Source organism: Tamandua tetradactyla, chromosome 5 (genome assembly GCF_023851605.1).
Source record: "Tamandua tetradactyla isolate mTamTet1 chromosome 5, mTamTet1.pri, whole genome shotgun sequence".
Taxonomy (NCBI): domain Eukaryota; kingdom Metazoa; phylum Chordata; class Mammalia; order Pilosa; family Myrmecophagidae; genus Tamandua; species Tamandua tetradactyla.
In genome coordinates, this window is record NC_135331.1 from 172,596,641 (window position 1) to 172,617,251 (window position 20,611).

General features: G+C 38.3%; 1 pseudogene; it reads left to right on the plus strand.

Annotated features, from left to right (window-relative positions):
• Positions 1–1,186: 1,186 nt before the first annotated feature.
• LOC143682882 (leptin receptor overlapping transcript-like 1 pseudogene) lies at positions 1,187–1,765 on the plus strand (annotated as a pseudogene).
• The last annotated feature ends 18,846 nt before the right edge of the window (positions 1,766–20,611 follow it).

Here is a 20,611-nt window from a genome sequence, read left to right on the forward strand (position 1 = left end):
AGAGTGAGTGGCATACATAGTTGATATAAAAGAACATCCCAATACCTGCATGCATAACCATATTAAAATATTACACAAAAGTATATATTTAATGCAAAACAACTCCTAAATGAGACCATATTTCAATATTTGAATCAATAATCCAAATGGCATTGTTTCCACTTGTAACATTATGTTGCAAGAAATCTTTCATACTTTTTGACTCAGCCATAGGCATATACATTTTTCATCTTCAGTGTTAATTGCACATTTTAAATTTTCTGATTTGTCCTACTCACAACAAATGGGCCTACCTTGCAAAGGCTTAAAATACAAAGGTAGGGAATCTACCTTTGCAGATGCTCTTCAGAATGCCAAAGCCTGCATTCAACATGACATGTCTACCCAAGCCTTTGACCTCACTGTTTCTTTGCTACAAGAAAATCACTGCCAAAATGGAATTTTGTTGTTTTAACTGTATTCCATTCTTTTTTTTTTTCTCTTCTTTAAGGCTTTGCCTTTCATTTTTTCCTCCATTGCTTGATAATTTGCTACATTCCCACCCCCATGTTTATCTTCTTTCTCCACTCCCCATTGCCTCTTGACAAACCCATTACCAGATTTAAACACACTCTTGTGTACAGAGTATTAAGGGTGCATCTACACAGGCTGAGTGGGAAGCTAAAGCAATTAAGAGGAGCATTTAGCAAGAAATAACAACTTCCTGATCCAGGGGAAAGCAGGCAGGGCCTGAGACTACTGTTTTTCCAAACTGGTACAAATTCATACTAGATAATTTCTAAACCTTCCAATTCACTTTGAAAAACATATGCATTTACATTATATTTAACTAATATTTTTAAATGGCTATATATAATAAGTGCTGAGCAGAGGATGCTGGGTGAGAGGATGTCAAAGAAATGCAGAAGGAAAGAAGGTTACTGAAGAACAGGATCTGAACTCTTGTTCATATGCATTATCTCACTTAAAACCAAAAAATCTGTACAGCAGGTGTTATCTCTTTGAGAGATGAAGAAATTGAGACTCAGAGAAGTAACTTTCCAAAGTTTTCAGGTAGTAAATAAAAGAAACAATATGAAAACAGCTGAGTTGATTCCTCAGTCTATGCATTTTCTACTTGCCAAACCGTGCCCTCGCACCAAGTGGGCCTACCTTGCAAAGGCTTAAAATACAAGGGAGGGCCTCGGGTCTCCCGGCCGCCGCCTCCTCCTCCTCGGTCCCGGAGTCAGGAGCGACGTCACCGCCATGGCGGGCATCAAAGCTTTGATTAGTTTGTCATTTGGGGGAGCAATTGGGCTGATGTTTTTGATGCTTGCATGTGCCCTTCCAATATACAAGCATTGTTGTCTCAGCTTTTGGACTCCCTATTGTATTTGCCAGAGCACATCTGATTGAGTGGGGAGCTTGTGCACTTGTTCTCATAGGAAACACAGTCATCTTTGCTACTATACTAGGCTTTTTCTTGGTCTTTGGAAGCAATGATGACTTCAGCTGGCAGCAGTGGTGAAAAGAAATTACTTAACTATCATAAAATGGACCTCTTTGTCATTTGTTAGCCATCCATGCAAAAGGAGATTGGGCAATAATGCTGAATGGTATAGCAAGCCTCTTGGGGGGTTCTAGGTGCTCCCTTTTCCCTTTTATTGTATGCATACTATTTTCATAGAGACTTGCTGAAGGATTAAAAGGGTTTTCTTTTGGAAAAGCTTGACTGATTTCACACTTATGTATAGTATGCTTTTTTGTGGTGTCCTGCTGGATTTAAATATTTATGGTTTTTTTCCTGTTCAATTTTTATCAATATGCAATGTTCAATATTTTAAAATTTCGTAGCGATTTGTATTTGTTAGGAATTCAGAATTCTGGTATATTACTGGGTTAAAGTGCTTTTATTTTTCCTCTAAATTGTTTAACCTCCATTACGACAAAAAGCTGTAATAATTTGTTTCATTCAGTCAGGGTGGCATCACTCCCAATTTTATGCAAACATGCAGACTTTTGGCCTACCTTACAGATTATACGTCAAGGGCAAATAAAGCTGCTTTGTACCTTAGAGGGGCCAAATATTAATGCTCATGTTCTCCAGAAGGATTTCTGATCTTCCCTAAAGGCAGGTGTTTTGTGAATTTTGAAGTTATTTTATGAAATTACTACAAAGGAGGGCTTTTCTTCTCAATTGTTAGAAGAATTTATTGTTAAACTTGGGTAAGGGTGTGAAAGTGGGTGTGTGAGATACGGTTTTTATTTATGCTTATTGTAAAGTAGAAAGAGTAAGTAGCATTATGGGAAGAAACAGTGTTGAAATTTCATTTCTTAAATCCTTTTTCTATTTATAAGTGAAATTTTTTTATCTTCTATCAGCCTTTCTTATTTTACCTTGGGTGAAATGGATATACATGGAACTACTGATGTGGGAAAGTGGTATGTTTGCATCACATATACAAGTAAACCTTCCCCTGCTTCCTCCTTTTAAAAAAAAAAAAATACAAGGGAGAAGGAAGATTTAAACTGGAAAAAAGAAGAGAAAGTGGTTTAAAAAATAAGAAAAAAGGCTACAATAAAATGCCAAACGGAATGTGGTCAAGAACCAAAAAGCATGGTTACAGACGCAATCTGTTGGAAGCATGGTTACAGACGCAATCTGTTGGATGGAGTTTAGCGCAGATGGATTCTCAATTCAACTCAATTATTGCCTTTTCTGTGCAGATTTGGAATTTGGATACATTGTTTGATAACTCCATGCTCTCTCTTTTTTCTTTTTCTTTTTTAAGCAACTGGAATTATTCTCCTGCAGTTTTGAGGCTAGAAGTTCAAAATCAAGTTGTTGAGAGGCCGTGCTTTCCTCCACGCTCTCTTCATCTGTTTGTGAATGTGACTTCAGAGTTTGAGGATCAATATGTACTGTTGCCATTTTTAATTCTTTAACCTCCCCACTCACCTACCTTAACCAGACCCCTTCCTCAAAGTACCAGCCACGCTTGTAATACTTGAAAAGGATCAAGAAAGTAAAATTTACAATTATTTTGAAAATGTCTATGCAGATGGCCAGACTTCATAGACCACATCATACTGTGAGCTGCAGTGTTTACACCAAGAAAGGTTCAAACTAAATATTGTATCTGGGGCCTCCCCTTTTAGAACAGCATGAAGAGTCCAAAGTACAGGACCAAGTACTATCAGCATGGTTTATGAATATTTCCCTGGAAGTTCCTGACTCCTTCTGGTCTGCTGCCTGTGGCCTCCTTTGAAACCAGGATATCAACTCTCCTCATTTACTTATCAAATGCGTGTCCATTACTGGGCCAGATAAAATTGTTTGACTACTTCATTTGAAATCCTAAGCAGTCATTCCTGCTTTGGACCAGGAAGACAGTCATTTAAAGTTAGAGCCTGATAAGAGAAAAGAAATGATTGGGGAACTTGACCCACACCCTCTACGTTTTTTGCTTCCTTCCTAGAGTTTGAACTGCAGACCCTGGAGTATGGCCAGATGACTGGGCAAATGCCCCCAATTTCTCCTGGAAACCCCCAACACATCTTTTTTTCCTTCCTTAGATCATTATAAATCAAGGGTTTTAAAGAAAGCAATTTCATTTTGGTTTTGTTATATTTAAATGAATTCAGGCCATCAGACAAAAGAAGGAGAAGAAATAGGATCATCTACCAGACCAATCCTAGAAACAGCATTCTTTCAGAGAATCAATTGTTAATATAAAGTCAGCATGAGTAATTCCCCATGAGAAATCAACACTCATTTCTAATCATAAAGAATTTCTAACTAGTGAGTTTCAAGTACAGTAGAGCCTACAGTAACACTGGAATGGGACATAGGCACCAGATTCTTAGTGGAGAGAGAAGTAGTATATTGAGAGCAAGCAACTTGCACTTCTAGTTTTCTGGGCATCCCTGATGTAAATATCACGTCCCACTGCCAGGATGGAAAAATGCATCTATTTACAACTGTCTGTGCGCGTGTTCCCCTTACAGTATAACTCTGTGCTGGTTGTGGATGATCTCGCAAAGTACAGAAGTCGATCATATTATGAATCTTTCCGCTTAAAATATTCATAGCTTTCTATCAATTATAGACTAAATATAGTTTGAGCTCAGTTTTGAGAATTAATGACAGAGGAAAATACTATTTACAACCCTATTATACCTCTTGATTACTACATTAACCAAGATTTTAGGTTTGGAAACCATATTGTGAAGTATTTTCCTTTTCCATAAGTATGTCAGGGAATAATATTTTTAAAAAACCTGAAACACATCCCCTTCTTCATATGCTTGCTTTGGTAGGTTTTTAAAAGAAACAAGCTCTGTTTTCTAATATCCCCACAACCAACATCAACCCACCTAATAGGTCTAGCTTGAAAGCTTTAGGGTGGGCTCTCAACTGCTGAACCAAAAAGGCCACAGAAGTTCTATTCAACAGACAGAGGCATATATGAATTGACTGAAACTGCTTTATGCCATTACCCAAACTCACAAGTCACCTCTTCCTGATCCCTCAAGCAAAATAAATGCAAATCCACAAAGCCCTGAGGCCTCTCACGGGGTGCTACTGTAGTCAAGCCTCAGCCTCAACTCCAGGGATGAGCACAGACCCCAGAGAATAGGCAAGCAAGTGGGAACTCTTCCCCCAGAATTGTGGCAGGCGCCTGTTGTGGTTCGAATTCCCTCATGACTCAACATTATGGCGGGTTTGTTTACCATCAATTTCTTTTGAGGATCTGAGTGACTAAGAAACATTTCTAGGAGGATAACTTGTCGGTCTGGGGGTTTTGTCTTTCACTGGCGTTCCAGTCCTTTTAGAAACACAAGGAAAGAAAGGAAAGCCGCTACGGGGAGGAGCACCAGGAGAGACGGCAAGAAGCTGACCTGTAACTTTTCTACCTCTCTCTGCCCTGCAGGAAAATCATTTCTCAATACTAAAAGTGTGGTGGAGACTGGATTCTTTATTTAGTCTTAATTCCTTCCAAGAGCAGCGAAGTGTGTAAGGGGTGGGGGGTGGGGGGGACAGGGGCCCTGAAGCTGCTTCAACATGTCCACATCCCCCCTGGCCTCTGCCAGACTCAATCATGGGGCCTTGGGGGACAATAAAAGCCAGTGCCTGTCAGGCCAGCCAGCTGACCGTGAGCTTGCTGGTAGCACTGATGTCTCCTTGTTTTCATGCTGAAAATATGCACCTCCCGGAACCTCTACTCTCTTGGTCAAATGTATGTGGTGTGATTTGTATTATGGAATGTGGAAGGCTTGTGCTCACATGCATTCTGATCCAGAAATCAGATTTATATTATGTACAGGACTCAGATTGTCTCCTGTGGTGACCTTAAAGCTTTTTATTGTTTCCTTTAATTTTTGAACTTATTTTAAAGCAATTCTTTTTCTATCAAGACTTAAACCCAAAATATTACCATGGGAGGGAACTGGGCCACAGTTAGTAAAATGTCCTGAACCTAAGTGCCTGAGTCATTTTCCCCTGAGATCTGGCCTTGGCACCCAGGAAGGGCTATTGTGTGAGTAGCAGAGAGGCAGGGGAACGTCCGCCTTGGCATCCACTCTCTTGGCGGCCACCACCTGCTGATGGACGTGGGGGTGGACATAAGTGGGATTCCAGGCTTCTCAGGAGATATGGCAGGTCTCATGGAGACATCATTAATATATTTGCTGGAACTCTTTCTATCAAGATCTTTTACTTCCTCCTGAGGCTGTGTTTGTGCTCATTGAAGCTTGGTTCTCAGGTGATATGAGAAGTAAGGAACAAACATGCTGTTCCTGGGAATCAAGAAGCCTAGCTAGCTTAGTTTCAAGACTTGCCTCTACCACTAACATACTAGTAGACCTTGGCAACCTACTTAACCTTCCTGAGATTTGATCTGGGAAACCTTGGATTCAGAAGAGTTTAGCAGTTTGTTGTTGTTGCTGGTGGTGGTTTTGTTTGCTGGAGGACCTCTCTGAGCTTCTATTACACTAACGAGTATCCTAATCTCTAAGAGTAGGCAGCGAATCCCAGGCAGGTGTGACTATTGTACTCTTTTAACCCAGAAAACTTTCTGCTATATCATGGACTCTATTACAAGTGTTCCATAGAATATGGTTTGAAAAGCCCCATTCTAGCAGTGGTGCTAGAGCTTCTCAAGTTCTACGAATCTATAAAAAGCTGTGCATTCTATAGCACACCCTCTAGAATTGCTACGGTTACAAAATGGAAAATTACAGGTGTTGGAAAGGATGTGGAGAAATAAGAACAGTCATTCATTGTTGATGGGAATGCAAAATGATGCAGCTGCTGAGAAAGTCAATTTGGCAGTTCCTCAGGAAGTTGCGTAGAGAAGCGCCATGTGACCTGGCAATCTCACTAGGTACATACCCAAAAGATTTGAAAGCAAGGACTAAAACAAATATTTACACAATTATGTTTATAGAGGCATTATTCACAATTGCCAAAAGATGGAATCCATCAATCAATGAATGGATAAATAAAATGTGGTGTATATATATATATATATACACAATGGAATATTATTAGGTCATATAATGGAATGAAATTCTGATACATGAAGACATCATGTTTAGTGAAATAAGCCAGACATAAAAGGACAAAAGAAAAAAAGACACAAAAAGACAACTATTGTTTGATCTCACTGATATGAAATAATTAGAATAAGCAAACTCATAGAGTCAGAATCTAGCACATAGTTTTCCCAGGAATGGGGAGTTAAGACTTAAGTTGTAAAATTTACATTTGAGTTGATTATAAAGTTTTGATAATAGATAGTGGTGATGGTTGCACAATATTGTGAATGTAAATAACTAAATTAAATATGTGAATGTGGTTCACAGGGAAAATTTTAGGTTGTATATATATATTACTAGAATAAAAATGCTAAGAAAAACAACATAGGGCTGTACAACAAAAACAGTAAACACCTTTGAAAATGATGGACTATCTATAGTTAATTGTATAATTATAAAAATGTTCTTTCATTAATTGTGGTACACAAATGTATCACACTAAAGCAAGGTACCAATAATAGGGTGGTATATGGGAACTCTGTATTCTATGCATGTTTTTTCTGTAAACCTACAATGTCTCTAATGAAAAAAAGTCAATGCAGAACTACACACTTTTAGTGAAGATGGAAGAGATGATCCAATTTATGTTCCTATTATATCATGCAAGTTTTTATGTTGTAGATTAAAAAAAAATCCACCATAACTAAAGACAGAAAGGAATTTATTATAAAGTAATCAGTAGCTTATACTGTTTATGGAAGGGCCAAATGCTACCAAGGAAAACACAAGAAAAGCATGGCAAGCTTTTCACATCAGTTTATGGAAAAACACCTGCCACTAATACCCCCTGCTTGGCACTTATGACACTAGAAAATGGAAGTGAGAACTCTACCAAAGTGGCCTTGGAAGCACCATCCCAGCAACTGCACTTGCTGAAAGGTACAATCTCCATGCATGTGAACACTACCTCATTTTTTATTATTTTGCCTCCAAATGTCACATTTTGGTAGAAAAAATTCTAAGGGGCCCCTAACATTCCTGCCCTCTGGTATAAGGCCCGTGTAATACCCTCTATGAGAGTGAGCAGGACTTATGATTCTGATAGGATAGCACTGTCACAATTATGTTATATCTAATGGTAAAAGGGATTTTGCAGATGTAATTTAGTCCTCACATCAGTTGACTTTGAGTTAATGAAAAGGGAGATTATCCTGGATGGACCTGACCTAACTGGGTGAGCTTTGAAAGAAGCCATAGATTTAAAGCAGGGGACACTGTTCCATTTGTCATGAAGAAGCCAAACTGCCACGTTGTGAAGAGAGCCACATGGCAGCCTCTGGTGGGAGACCTCTCATTGCTTTGAATGGCCCCTGGCTGACAGCAAGCAAAAAAGCAGGGACCCAGTCCAACAAGGAACTGAATTCCTATAGCAACCAGTGTGATGGAAAGAGAGCCTTAAGCCTCAGATGAGATGGCAGCCCTGACCTCAATTTCAGCCTTTTAAGACCCAGCAGAGGGGATCCAGTTAACCCATTTCAGTCCTCTGATCTACAGGGCCAATAATGATATTGTTTTAGGCTATTAAAATAGTGGTTAAAAAAATAGCAATAGAAACTAATATGTACAGCTGCTTGATACTTTCTAGGTCATTCCTCAAACCCAAATTTCAAGGGACTTTGAGAAACATCATTTTTAAGCCCTCGACTCACTAAAATTCCAGAGAAGCCAGCAAGGCTGCTGTGAGTACTGAGTGAGTCAATTTCTGGTATCAGTCAACCCTTCTTTTGGGAATTCTTTTCCAAAAGGTCTTTTGTAGGTCACATGATAAGTTAGAAAAGTCCCTTAGCTTTCTTCTAAATGGCAAAGATCAATCTATCCAATGAATAGTCAAGAAAAAGCCAACATTTTTGCCAGCAAGTCCCTTATATGAATCAACCAATTGTTTCAACACACGTCAACTGATTCCTGTACCCCCCCCAAAAAAATTTCCTCATAAAATAGACAACTTTTTAGGAGATTAATGTCATCCCTGGAATGGTTTCTATAACCGGATTGTTTATGTTGAGATTTTCTAGAACCCTAAACATATGTTGATAGGATCACTGCCTGGCCTCTCATTCTCACCAACATCAACTATATCTCATTAAAGAATGAAAGGAATTATCAACTAAACAGAGATGATAAGAAAGAGAAAGAGAGTTTAAAACAACAACTCAGAAATCTTTTTCAGGAGAAGGATTAGAAGCTTTATGTATCTGATAATATATTGCTACTTCTCCCAGAGAAGTCGGTGGGTGGGGAGGGTCCTCTGGGTTCCTGAAAAACAGGAACATTTTCCAATTAATCTGAATCCATTTCCCATTTCTATCCACATGCCCTATGTTTAGCACACTATCATCCCAACCTTAAAATGAATCCATTTATGTTTGTCACATCAAGTAAATTTTAATCATCTCCCTCACCTTATTTATTCTCCCTGACCCAACTTCCTCTCACTTCAAAACCAGCAATGGTAAGGGAAGGTATACAATGAGAATGGCATTTGAGAAATTGTAGACTCAAAAAAAAAAAAAAGTCCCATTTGCTTTACCTCATGTTGTAATTTCCCAAACTTGTTCCTCTTTGCAATGTTGAGCCAAGCAAGCATTTTCTCTCTAAGAGGCTGAGCAACTTCTCATAAAACCATAATCTATGGGTTTGCCTGGGAGCCAGTCATTTCCTAAGCAGTATTTAATAACAGTCCCTTAATTTTCACCATGCTGAGGGTTTGCAAGGTGCTTTCAAAAAGATCTGTCTCGTCACATTTGCTCCCAATAGGAATCGAAGCAAGTATCATTATTTCCAGTTTATAAATAGCAGAAACTTCCATTTCTAGAATTATGTGACTCGCCTTAAACTATGGTAAGCAGGGAAGCTGAGATTAGAACCTAGGTCTTTTGAATGAAGTCAGGCAAACTTTCCATGGGACTGAGGTATTCTTACAGACACATCAGTGATGAGACAGAAATAGCTATCCAATAGGCAGAGGCTTCTTATCCTTCTCCAATCTTGACCATTCAAATCTTTATTCCACACTTCTCAAATACACATGTGATCATGTTTTACATAATCAACTACAAGTACCCTGGCATAAATCTGGATCATGCTTGCCTCACAAGTCCTACACTTCATAGACCAGAAACCTTCCATTTCTTACAGTAGGCTCCTCGTACCACCACATCTCTGCCTAGACTTGCCTCTCCCTTGTTTTGTCTGAGTAAACTGTATTTGTCTTTGGAGACTCTGCTTAGACTTTGCCCAGGCTGGTCAAGCTCATGCCCGTTTGTGCTCATCCTGTTCTTCCATTTATCACATTATTAAATTTTCTGCTAATATATAGTTAACGCTCTCTAGGATATGAGCCCACTGAGGTGTCTTATTCATTTTGTGTTTAGCACAATGTATTTAACACGGTGCTGGGAACTTCAACACTTAAATGTTTATGGAAGTAAGATGAAAAAGGAATGGTTTTATTGGCTAGGAAATAAAAACAAACTAAAATGAGACTCCCAGGGTGTAGCTTCCCTAGAGGATCCTGCTCTAGGAGCTTGAGGGTCTAGGAATGGAATGAATTCCCTCTTTTTACTCCATCTGCTCTAGGCTCATTGTCAAGACATGGAGTAGGGTGGAGATGGGAATGGAGAGCAGAGGAAACTGCCCATAATCTTGAGAAAGCTCTGCTGCAGATCTGGATTTTAAAGTTACATTTTTGGGTAATGTGGTGGCCAGGGAAGTTCCCCATTGAAATCTCCATTCCAAGATAACCTGCTGTAGGGAATGTAGATAATTGACTGTCTCAAACTGCCACACCTTTGAATCCACTGCAGCATTCAAGCCTGGTCAAGCTTTCCATGGGCTGCTCCCAGACAATGACAGAGCACAGTAGGGTTACTGGGACCAGGCCATTTCTTCCCTGACACTAGATTTCTATAATGGGAAATTTTGACTTAGGGGCTCCCCATAGGCCTGGCTGAGACTTTCTCAGAATTGCGCTGTGATCTGAGTTTCGTTCCAACCTAATCTTTCCGTTCACAGACCTACATTGTGGTTTAAAGGTCCTCCCTACCTATTACTGCTCGTTCCCCCTTTTTCCATATTGGGCATCTCCCCAATAGACTTCTTCCCATCTGATCCCAGATTGATGTCAACTTTGCAGAGGACCCTGACAGAAGAACTTGAAGGTTTAGGTCTTAAACTTGTGTTTAAAAATTGCTATTCAATATCTATAGACTGTTTCAGGGCAGGCAATGATGGATCAGTGGCAGAATTCTTGCCTGACATGCCAGAGACCCGGGTTCGATTCTCGGAGCCTGCCCATGCCAAAACAAAACAAAAAATTTCATAGACTATTTCCAAAGTTAACAATACCTGAGTCTAAAACTATGTAGTAGTTTAGAATCAGAACTTGAAATGTCATAACAGAGAACAAATGGGTTCTGCTTTTGTAGACCTGTGGTGCATGGGACAAATAGAGGGATAAAAGTAGCCCAGGTTGGAACATGACCGGAGTGGGGAAGGTCAGGCAGATTTTGACTCCTTTGACAATAGAAGTATGGCAATGTCATCCAGAAACCAGATAAGCTGAGGGACCTGGGCCAGGCTTCCATCTGTTACACCACTGCCTCAGCCAGTGGCCGGCTATGGAGCCACAGAGAAGAGGAGGAGTTTGCAAGAAGAATTGACATGTGCATCATTCTCTGAAATGAGATCCCATTTCAATCTCTATTTTGTTTTCAAATTTTTATTGGGCAATTTTAGACCATCTTATAGTATTGTTATGTTTTGTGGTATTCACAATCATAAGGTATATGGAAATTACCATTGCGACTTGGAAGATTTTCATTGTATGGGAAATAAAATGAAAATCTAACAGTGAATGTGAGTTAACCCCTTCAAAAAATGCTTCAAATAAAAAATCCAAACTATATGATAACGCAGTCTCTATGTCCTTGAAAAAAATAGCACCCAATCACCCAAACATGCTAGACTGAACGTCAGTTCTCTTACATGATCCTCTGAGCTATACTTAAACCAAACCATCAATCTGTCCTTGATGAGTCTATGAAATAACAAAAGTTCTACACTGCAGCACTTCCATAACTGACTGTTTGCTGGGTTCCTTATCTTTCTGAGCCTAGTCTTAATGTGATCTATAATTTTACCTTTCTTTAAAATATGGTATATATTTTTAAATAAAGGTAACTGAACTTTTCCAACATATTGAAAGAAAACCAGAAAAATTCTATTTTTCTATCCAAAAGGAATTTTTTTTTCTTTTCCACTTCTTCTGTTTCACTTATGAAAACTTGGCTCCTTGAATGATTTGTATTCAAAACAAGAACAGAACTCTATATATGATTCTTACAGTAAAACACAATAAAAGTGGACTAATTAAAACCTTCAAATTAGATGGATCACCTGGACTATTTCATTCATAATAGAGGGCAAGAAGCAAAAGGTTTTAGGGAAGCGTTGTCGTAAGTCTTAAAATTTGGTCACCCTCCATTGCCTCTTTGCCTGTGATTTTCTCTCCTTCCTGCCTCCCCTGTTGGCTTCAGCGCGGGCCTGGACAAGCTGTCTGCCAACATCGCCTTTTTTCTCAGAATACTAGAATTGTGCCACCCACAGTCCCGTGGCTTGAGGCCAGGGCACTGCCAGCAGCATGGGCATGAGGCAGCCTGTGGCTTGTGCAAACATTCCTGGTCGACGTTCTTTCCTGGTGGTTCACTTGGAATTCCTATCATCAACAGCAAGATGGCAAGAGATATGTGGTCGAAAAGAAATAGCACTAGACTCGGAGTCAGAAAACGAGACATCCAGTCTTGTTACTCTCTAAAATCGTCACAGTAAACTTCTTTGTTCATCACTTCTGCCTATCTCACAGAGTTCTTATAAGAACCAAAATCCGACAATGAAAAAAGATAATTTCTATTAGTGACGGAAAAGGGACACTGTTATGTGTCATTGGTCAGAGTGCAGATTACCGGGTCTTTCTGGAGGGCAATTTGGTAGGAATTATCAGACTTAAAAATACTCAGACTTTTGACCCACTTATTTCTCTTCTGAAAATTCAATTTCAGCAAATAATTAAGAAAATGCAGAAAGATATAAGTGTTAGAATGTTTGACAGTATGCTGTTTATAATAACAACTAAATGCTATTATAAACAACCAAATGCCTGATACAACCAAATGCTTGATACTAGAAATAGAGGAAATAAATTAGAATACTTAAAAGCACTATACGGTTGTTAAAAATAATGTTGCATAAGTAAAAAATATAGCCTTCGGTGCATAATGGTATACAAAATGTTATTAAGTATATAAGAAGTAAAAAATTTGTATATAAATACTTATATATGATATGATATACATCAAGAGAAAAAAGCATCTGAATATATATTTATCTTGGTATTCATATGGTTTAACCCAGAGTAAAGTTTTTCTTCTATTTATGTCTGTGTTTTCATTTTTTCTATAACGTGCACAGATTTCTACTGTAATAAGGAAAAATAACTTAACAATTAAAAAGTAAGATAAAGTATATAAAAACATGTAAAACTTGTTTTAAAAATACAAGATGTTCCAGTAGCTTCTGCAGCTTCCATAGATTCTACTCTTACGGCATATCCAAGAATCAATTTTCCTCTTTCAGAGTTCTATGTATTTATCTATCTATCTGAATTATAAAAATGGCCTAAACTTTGACATCTTGGTGTTACTTTAAATTTCTGATTGAAAAATTGGGTAAGCTTCTCCTTTTTCCATGACGAGACTATTAAGCATTAAAAACACTGAAATCTTTGGTGTTCCTTTAGCAAAAGTAAATGAGTTTGATGAGAAAAATGATCAATGGCTTTGATCTACAGGCAAAAAGTGATGATAATATTGTAAAAGGGAAGAAAAATGGATCCATTCATCTTTGTATAATCAATTTGACAGTCTTCACCCACAAAATATATGGCATATAGTGTTCTAAAATAGTTACCTCATTTGCAAATAGTAAACTCCAGTTCTATTGCTGGTTCCAGTAAAAGCTTCCTGCAGAAACTCAGACTTATATAACTTGCCTGTGCTTGAATTAATTTGCCTAAGAAATGAACATTATGTTGGCAAAGTCTTTAAATAAAGTTTAGCTTATGAACATAAAACCTTATAAACCTACTCAAAATGGAGAAGGAGAAGAGTTTGGAAAAGGAAGAGAAGAAAAGTGTTGATGGGTTCTTTCAGAAAATTTCATAATTGTTTCTCAATGAGATGCTACAAAATTTGTTACATGAGTCAACTGCAGTGCTTTAACTCCAACAAATAAACTCTGCTGCTTCATTAAACTGAAGTTTGAACTACTGGCATTCATGACTGACTTGTAAATATTGCTTTTCTTTATTTTTTGTTTTCTTTACTTTTATTCTTTCTTTACTTTTCTTTATTTGCGTTCCTTTTCTTTATTTCTTTAAATATCTTAAAGAAATTTTAACTTTAAAAACCATTTGTTTACTAAATAGCATATACACTTTAATATAAAACTACCTCAGTTAAACACTTTTCATTTCTTAAAATAAAGCCAAATACTGAATGTATTTTATTGAATTATCAATATGTGTATATATATTGATACACACAAATTATCAATTCCTGTAAAGACAAATATATACATTTATATTGCAAAAATAAATCTATGTCTCTATTCATTACAATTGAAAAGCACTTAACTACTTTCCAAAAGAAACAGTCATGTATAATTGGCTATAACACATTAAGTGATGATAGTTGGCATTTACATTTCTTCTCCTTTTCCCATACTTCTTAGTCATTATTTGTTTTATAGCTGGATTTTTCTTTTTTTTTTGGCATGAGCAGGCCCCAGGAATTGAACTCAGGTCTCTAGGTTGGCGAGAATTCTGCCATTGAGCCGCCGTTGCACCATTCCATTATTATTTGTCTTATATTGTTAATCTAACAAGAATTTATGCCTACTATGTCCCAGCCATTCTGAAATGTGCTATGTAAAATCATAATTAAGCTTTCAAAGAATTTACTATTAAGTATGAGGTTAAGACAAATACACACACACAAAAAACTCTCAAAACAAGTAGACATAAAGGAACATCATATAATGCAATAAGGGCCCTTCTTATTAAAAAAAAAAAAAAAAAGACAGAGCCCAAAGTGAATTAGAACTTCTTATGAAAAATACAACTATATTCCCTGGCACATACAGGTATTCAATAAATATCAGGAGACTTTTTTCCTCCTATTTTTCCTCAACTAAAAGCTTTGTGAATAAGGTAAGAGCTGAGCCTTAAAGGCTGAGTAACATTTGAATAGACAAAAATGAATGGAATGGGTATTAAGGCAGGATTGTTCTGAAAAAGGTTCAGAGATAGGGTGATATATCCTATTTTAATAAACTGACCTCTTGGATGGAATAGACATGTCAGTAAAAGAGGAATGGAATAGATGGGCTGAAGTCCAGTGAACCTTGGCATTTGGACTTGAAACTAGTCATCTACATATCCATATTGTATTAGTTTCTTAGAGTTGTTGTAACAAATTATCACAGATGGGGTGACTTAAAACAAAAGTAATTTATTGTCTCACAGTTGTGGAGGCTAGAAGTGCAAAATCAAGATATCCGCAGCATCATGCTCTCTCTGAAGGCTCTAGAGAAGAATCCTTCTTTGCCTCTTCTAGTTTCCAGTGGTTGCCTGCAGCACTTGGCTTTCCTTGGGTTGCAAGTGAATCACTCCAACCTCTTCCTCCATCTTCACATGGCCCTCTTCCCTCTGAGCCTGTGTCTGTATCTCCAAATATCTCTCTCTTTATAAAGATAGTCATTGGATTGAAGGCTTACCCTAATCCAGTCCAACTTCACCTTAACTAATTATGTCTGCAAAGATTCTATTTTTAAATCAGGCCACATTCTGAGATTCCAGGTGGGCATGAAATGCTGGGGAACACTATTCAACCCAGTGTATACATCTCAATTCAGTATTTATCAAATGTCTATTATATCTAGAGTAAGTGCTTAGGCCTCATCAGAACCTCCAGTTATTTTACTTGCTCTTTGCCCAACAGCCCCCTTCTATCTTCACTTCTATAATTATCCTGCTTAGATTCCATGGTTGGACATTCTAACTATACACTTACCAATATGCTAAATCCCCCTACCACATTGTCTTCCCATAGCATCTGCCTGGAAGAAGCCCAACCCTAGATGAACCCAAGAGTTTGTTTTATCTATGTGTTAACAGGTTTTGACTCAGTGTTGTGTGTTGCAAAACAAAAGTAATAATTGAGCAATTTGGCACCATAAATTTGGAATCACCAATTTTAGCTGAGCTCTCCAACCAGGCTGTCAACCCTACCGTGATTCTTTAGCCATGGTCCCATTTCCCACAACTACTTCAGGCTCTCTCCTCAACCCTAAAAATCTCTGATAGCCACCTGTTACCTTGCACTTTCATCAGATTACTTCTCCTCTCACTCCTCTGAGAAATGAAAATGAAATGATCATTAAAAGACCTTATTAATTGCTGACTCCAAATCTACTAAATCCATTTTCATTTTAAACTCACCTTTTCTCTTCTTGTATTGAAAAAATAAGAATATCCATCCTTTTTATCCAAAGCCAAACCCTCGACATATACTATGAATTCCACCTCAATGTTCTCAAGGATAGCAATTCCATAGTCAATTGCTCTCTCTTTTATATTCAACTTTCTCTCTTACCCTTTCCCATCACCATTTAAAGAAGTGCAAATCTTATGACAGGGAAGGAGAGACTCCCTCTTCACAACTTCCCTTCTACTATATACTCTTCTGCACCTCTGCTCTTCATAATCAAACTTCTTGAAAAACTCAACTGGGCTTATTTTATTCCCTCACTTGTCACTTCTACTCCTCAATACCTTGTAATCTAGCTTTCTTGCCATGATTCTACCAAAATTGCTTTTACCAAGATCACTGAGGTCTATCTATGATGAAATCCAATGGACATTTTTAGTCATTTTCTCACTTGCATTTTCTTCCTCATTCAACTCTGCTGGCCACTCTTTAAAGTATCCTTTTCATGGCTTCTACAGCTTCTCACACTGCTGATTTACAATCTATCTTTCTATTATTCCCCTTTACAAGTTTCTCTTCCTCTCTCTATCCTTTGATAGTACATATTATTCTTTCTCACTTTTTTACACTTTCATTGGGATTTCTTGTTTGATTACAGTATTCCAAGATCCCTAAATCTTTTAACCACAGTTTCTTCTGTGAACTTCAGACCTCTACCTCCAACTGCTTCCTGGATGTCTCCACATGTGGATCCATGAACCCCGAAACTCAACATAGGTCCCAAATTGAAGTCATCCATCTCATCTTCCAAGTGGCTTCCCTCCAGAGTGTCCCATGTCAGTAAAAGGCATCTAGTCAATTCTGAACCTGAGTCATCTCTCTCTCTCTCCACCCTCCACAGTCTCATATACACACACACATCACACATCAATTACCATATCCTATTGAGTCTGATGCTGATTGTTGTGACCTTCCTGTCGCCCAGTTCAATGTTATCTTTTCAACCGTCTCAGTGACTAAAACTGCTCGAAGTTGAAATGTAATCTTCATAAGTCATTAGTGTAGATAAATGATAATCTCTGGGGAGATTAAAAGTTCTGGTTTTCCATCATAAGAACATGAAAACTTAAGTAGGGCATGAGATTTTTGTAGGTTTGTCCAGAGTGATGCCTTGATAAATCCCAGAAAGATTTGAATAGTGAATAAAAATGTATTTGCAAAGTCTCCTTGGGGGAATGGTGAGAAAGGGGAAAAATTCAACTTCCCCAAGTGGAGAATTCTTGATATTCTCACAAGCAGTGTGGACAACCAAAACAATAGGCTGAGCCCCCAATTGTGGGGTTTGTTCATATGAAACTTAACCCCACAAAGGATAGACTAAGCCTACTTAAAATTAGGCCTGAGAGTCACCCCCAAGAGAACCTCTTCTGTTGCTCAGATGTGGCCTCTCTCTTTCTCACAACCAGCACAACAAGCAAACTCACTGCCCTCCCCTCCTCTACATGTGACATAACTCCCAGGGGTGTGGACCTTCCTGGCAACGTGGGCCAGAAATCCTAGAATGAGCTGGGACTCAGCATCAAGGGATTGAGAAAACCTTCTCGACTGAAAGGGGGAAGAGAGAAATGAGACAAAGTAAAGTGTCAATGGCTGAGAGATTCCAAACAGAGTCAACAGGTTGATTCTTGTGTATTAAATAGATATCACCTTTTTAGTTAAAGTGTAACAGAGAACCTGGAGGGAAGTGCCTGAAAATGTAGAGCTGTGTTCCAGTAGCCATGTTTCTTGAAGATGATTGTATAATGATATAGCTTTCACAATGTGACTGTGTAATTGTGAAAACTTTGTGTCTGATGCTTCTTTTATCTATCTTATGCACAGATGAGTAAAACATAAAAATTAAAGTAAATAAATAATAGAGGGAACAAATGTTAAAGTGAATTTAGTAGATTGAAATGCTAATGATCAATGAAAGGGAGGGGTAAGGAGTATGGTATGTATAATTTTTTCCTGTTTTCTTTTTATTTCTTTTTCTGAATTGAGGCAAATGTTCTAAGAAATGATCATGATGATGAATATACAATTATGTGATAAATTTTTTTTTAAGCTCTAGCTTTCTTTTTAAAAGACTAAAAAAGTTTTTCTATTTCTTACATTTACCTTTTTAATGATAGTGTTGGTAAAATGATAGCCCCAATTTTCTCAGCACAAATTTCTGCAGAAACACATCATCAGTGTTTGATTATGCTGATAAAACTGGGAGAAATGTTTTTTTCTTTCTACAAACATAATATTTCTACAGTCTAGGGAAAATACAGATTATGCTCTTTGGCTGGACTCATCAACTGTTTATCTGTAACAGGCTGCACTGAAACACTGCCTCAGTGTTATAAAACATCGGTTGGAATTAATAGCGCTAATGAGAATTTTGCAAAGAAATGTGCCCTTTTATTTCTCTATTATCTACAGATCAATTACACATCCCCTGTGTAGCACAGAGGTGCCACAGGATGAGGGCGGTGGTGTCAGGCTGACTTTCCACCACCACTACCACCTCCTTCAACAAACTGGACTTCCAGTTTAAAGTTCTCTGCCAGCCCCTTTAGTCATGGCCTTTGAGGGTGTTGTCAATTATTTTCTATAATAAAGGGGAAGAAGAGAAAAAAAACACTAGTAAAACACAAGGAACTATGTGCACAACTACACTTCCAGTAGAAAACAAGTGAGAAAATGCCATTAGAGTTAACAAGTTCCATTTGAGACACAGGAGTAGTTGTATTTTAATAATTTTGAGTTCAATTTACATTAGTGAATGGCACCAATTGAGCCAAAAAGCTAATGCCACCCTTGATTTTTCTCTTCCCTTCACCTTCCTCCATAGTAAGCCTGTCAACTCACTCTCAGGCTAAATTATAAATCTACCCTATCATACTAATCTAGGAACCTCACCACTGTGCCAGGCAATTCAGTTTGGAAAAATATGTGAAGCAATACCTAGATATAGTGAACAGTCTGGTTTTCCTCCATGCACGAAACCTTGCACACTTGGCCTTAAGGTGGCTAACATTTTGAGCAGTGAGCAAGATGCCTGCAAAATCCGTGACTTCAGTTGTTCCAAGAAGTTGGAAGGCCTGCTGTGCTTGCAGAACCTCCACCACGCTGTACCACCTGGACATCCTGGGCACTCATCAAGTACCAGAGTTTCAGAAAGGAGAGGCTGTCATTCCCAAAGGAGACAACTATTCTTTGGGGATTACTCTCCCGCAAATAGCCACTAAGAAGTTAGTTACTCAGGAGAACCACAGTAAGTGGTTGTTTCGGTTTGTTAGTACTGCCAGAATACAATATACCAGAAATGAGATGGCTCTTAAAAGGGAAATTTATTAAACTTTAGCTAAGTATCCCAGCTCTAGTCCTTGTTCCCATTTCCCTGGCTTCCAGCTTCTGAGGCCAGCGGTTTCCTCTCTAAGTGTCTGTGTACCTTCACTTAGCTCCTCCAGGACACAGCTCTGGGTTCCAGCTAACTTAGGATCTCATAGGAAGGCAAATGGCACCTGCTTTCTCTGTCAAAGCACTCCAAGCATCTTCAAATATCTGTGTTTCTGTCAGCTCTGAAGCTACTTTGTTTTCTCCAAAATGCCTCCCCTTTTAAAAGACTCCAGTAAACTAATCAAGACCCACTTTGAATAGGCAGAGTCACATCTCCATCTAGTCCAAAGACCACACCCAGAATTGGGAATGTCACGTCTCCACAGAAGTAACCTAATCAAAAAGTCGCACCCATAATTGAGTGGTCAAGCTCCATGGAAACAATCTAATAAAAGATTTCTACCCTACAATATTGAATCACAATTAAAGAAACATGACTGTCCCCACAAAATAGGATCAGGAAAAAGGACATGGATATCTGGGGTGCAAACTAACACAGTAGTCTATGCAGTCATGGTCCATAATTTCTGCCCAGCTCTCTGTGCTGCTGTCTTCACCTCTCTGTCCCTGGTCCGAGACTGGAGAACATGGTTGAATGCTACTGAACACCCAGCACTGTGCAGCGGCCAAAGCGCAGAACTGATCTTTGTTAATCTTTGCTCTTTAAAAACTGAGTTTGGCTGGTTTTAAACCTGAATAGAGATATGCTTTTCCCTTTGTTTCTATTCATTTTTAAAGAAGTGGCGATATGGAAGGAAACCATAGTAAGACAGGCTTTAAGAAAATAAAGTTACTTAAAAAAACATCCTTCCCTCTCCACAGCCACATCCCTAATTTAAGCCACCATCATCCCTCACGTAGTCAACTGCAGCAGCCTCTAGCTGCCCGATTCCACTAAAGTGGAATACAATAGCCAGATTGGTCTTTTAAAAATGCAATTCAGATCGTGGTATTCCTGTGTCTAAAACCAAACGTTCAGAGAATTCTTTTTGCCCAAAGAGAAAAATACAAACTTGCCACATGCTAAGAGACTTTGTATGATCTGATCTTAGCTTTTT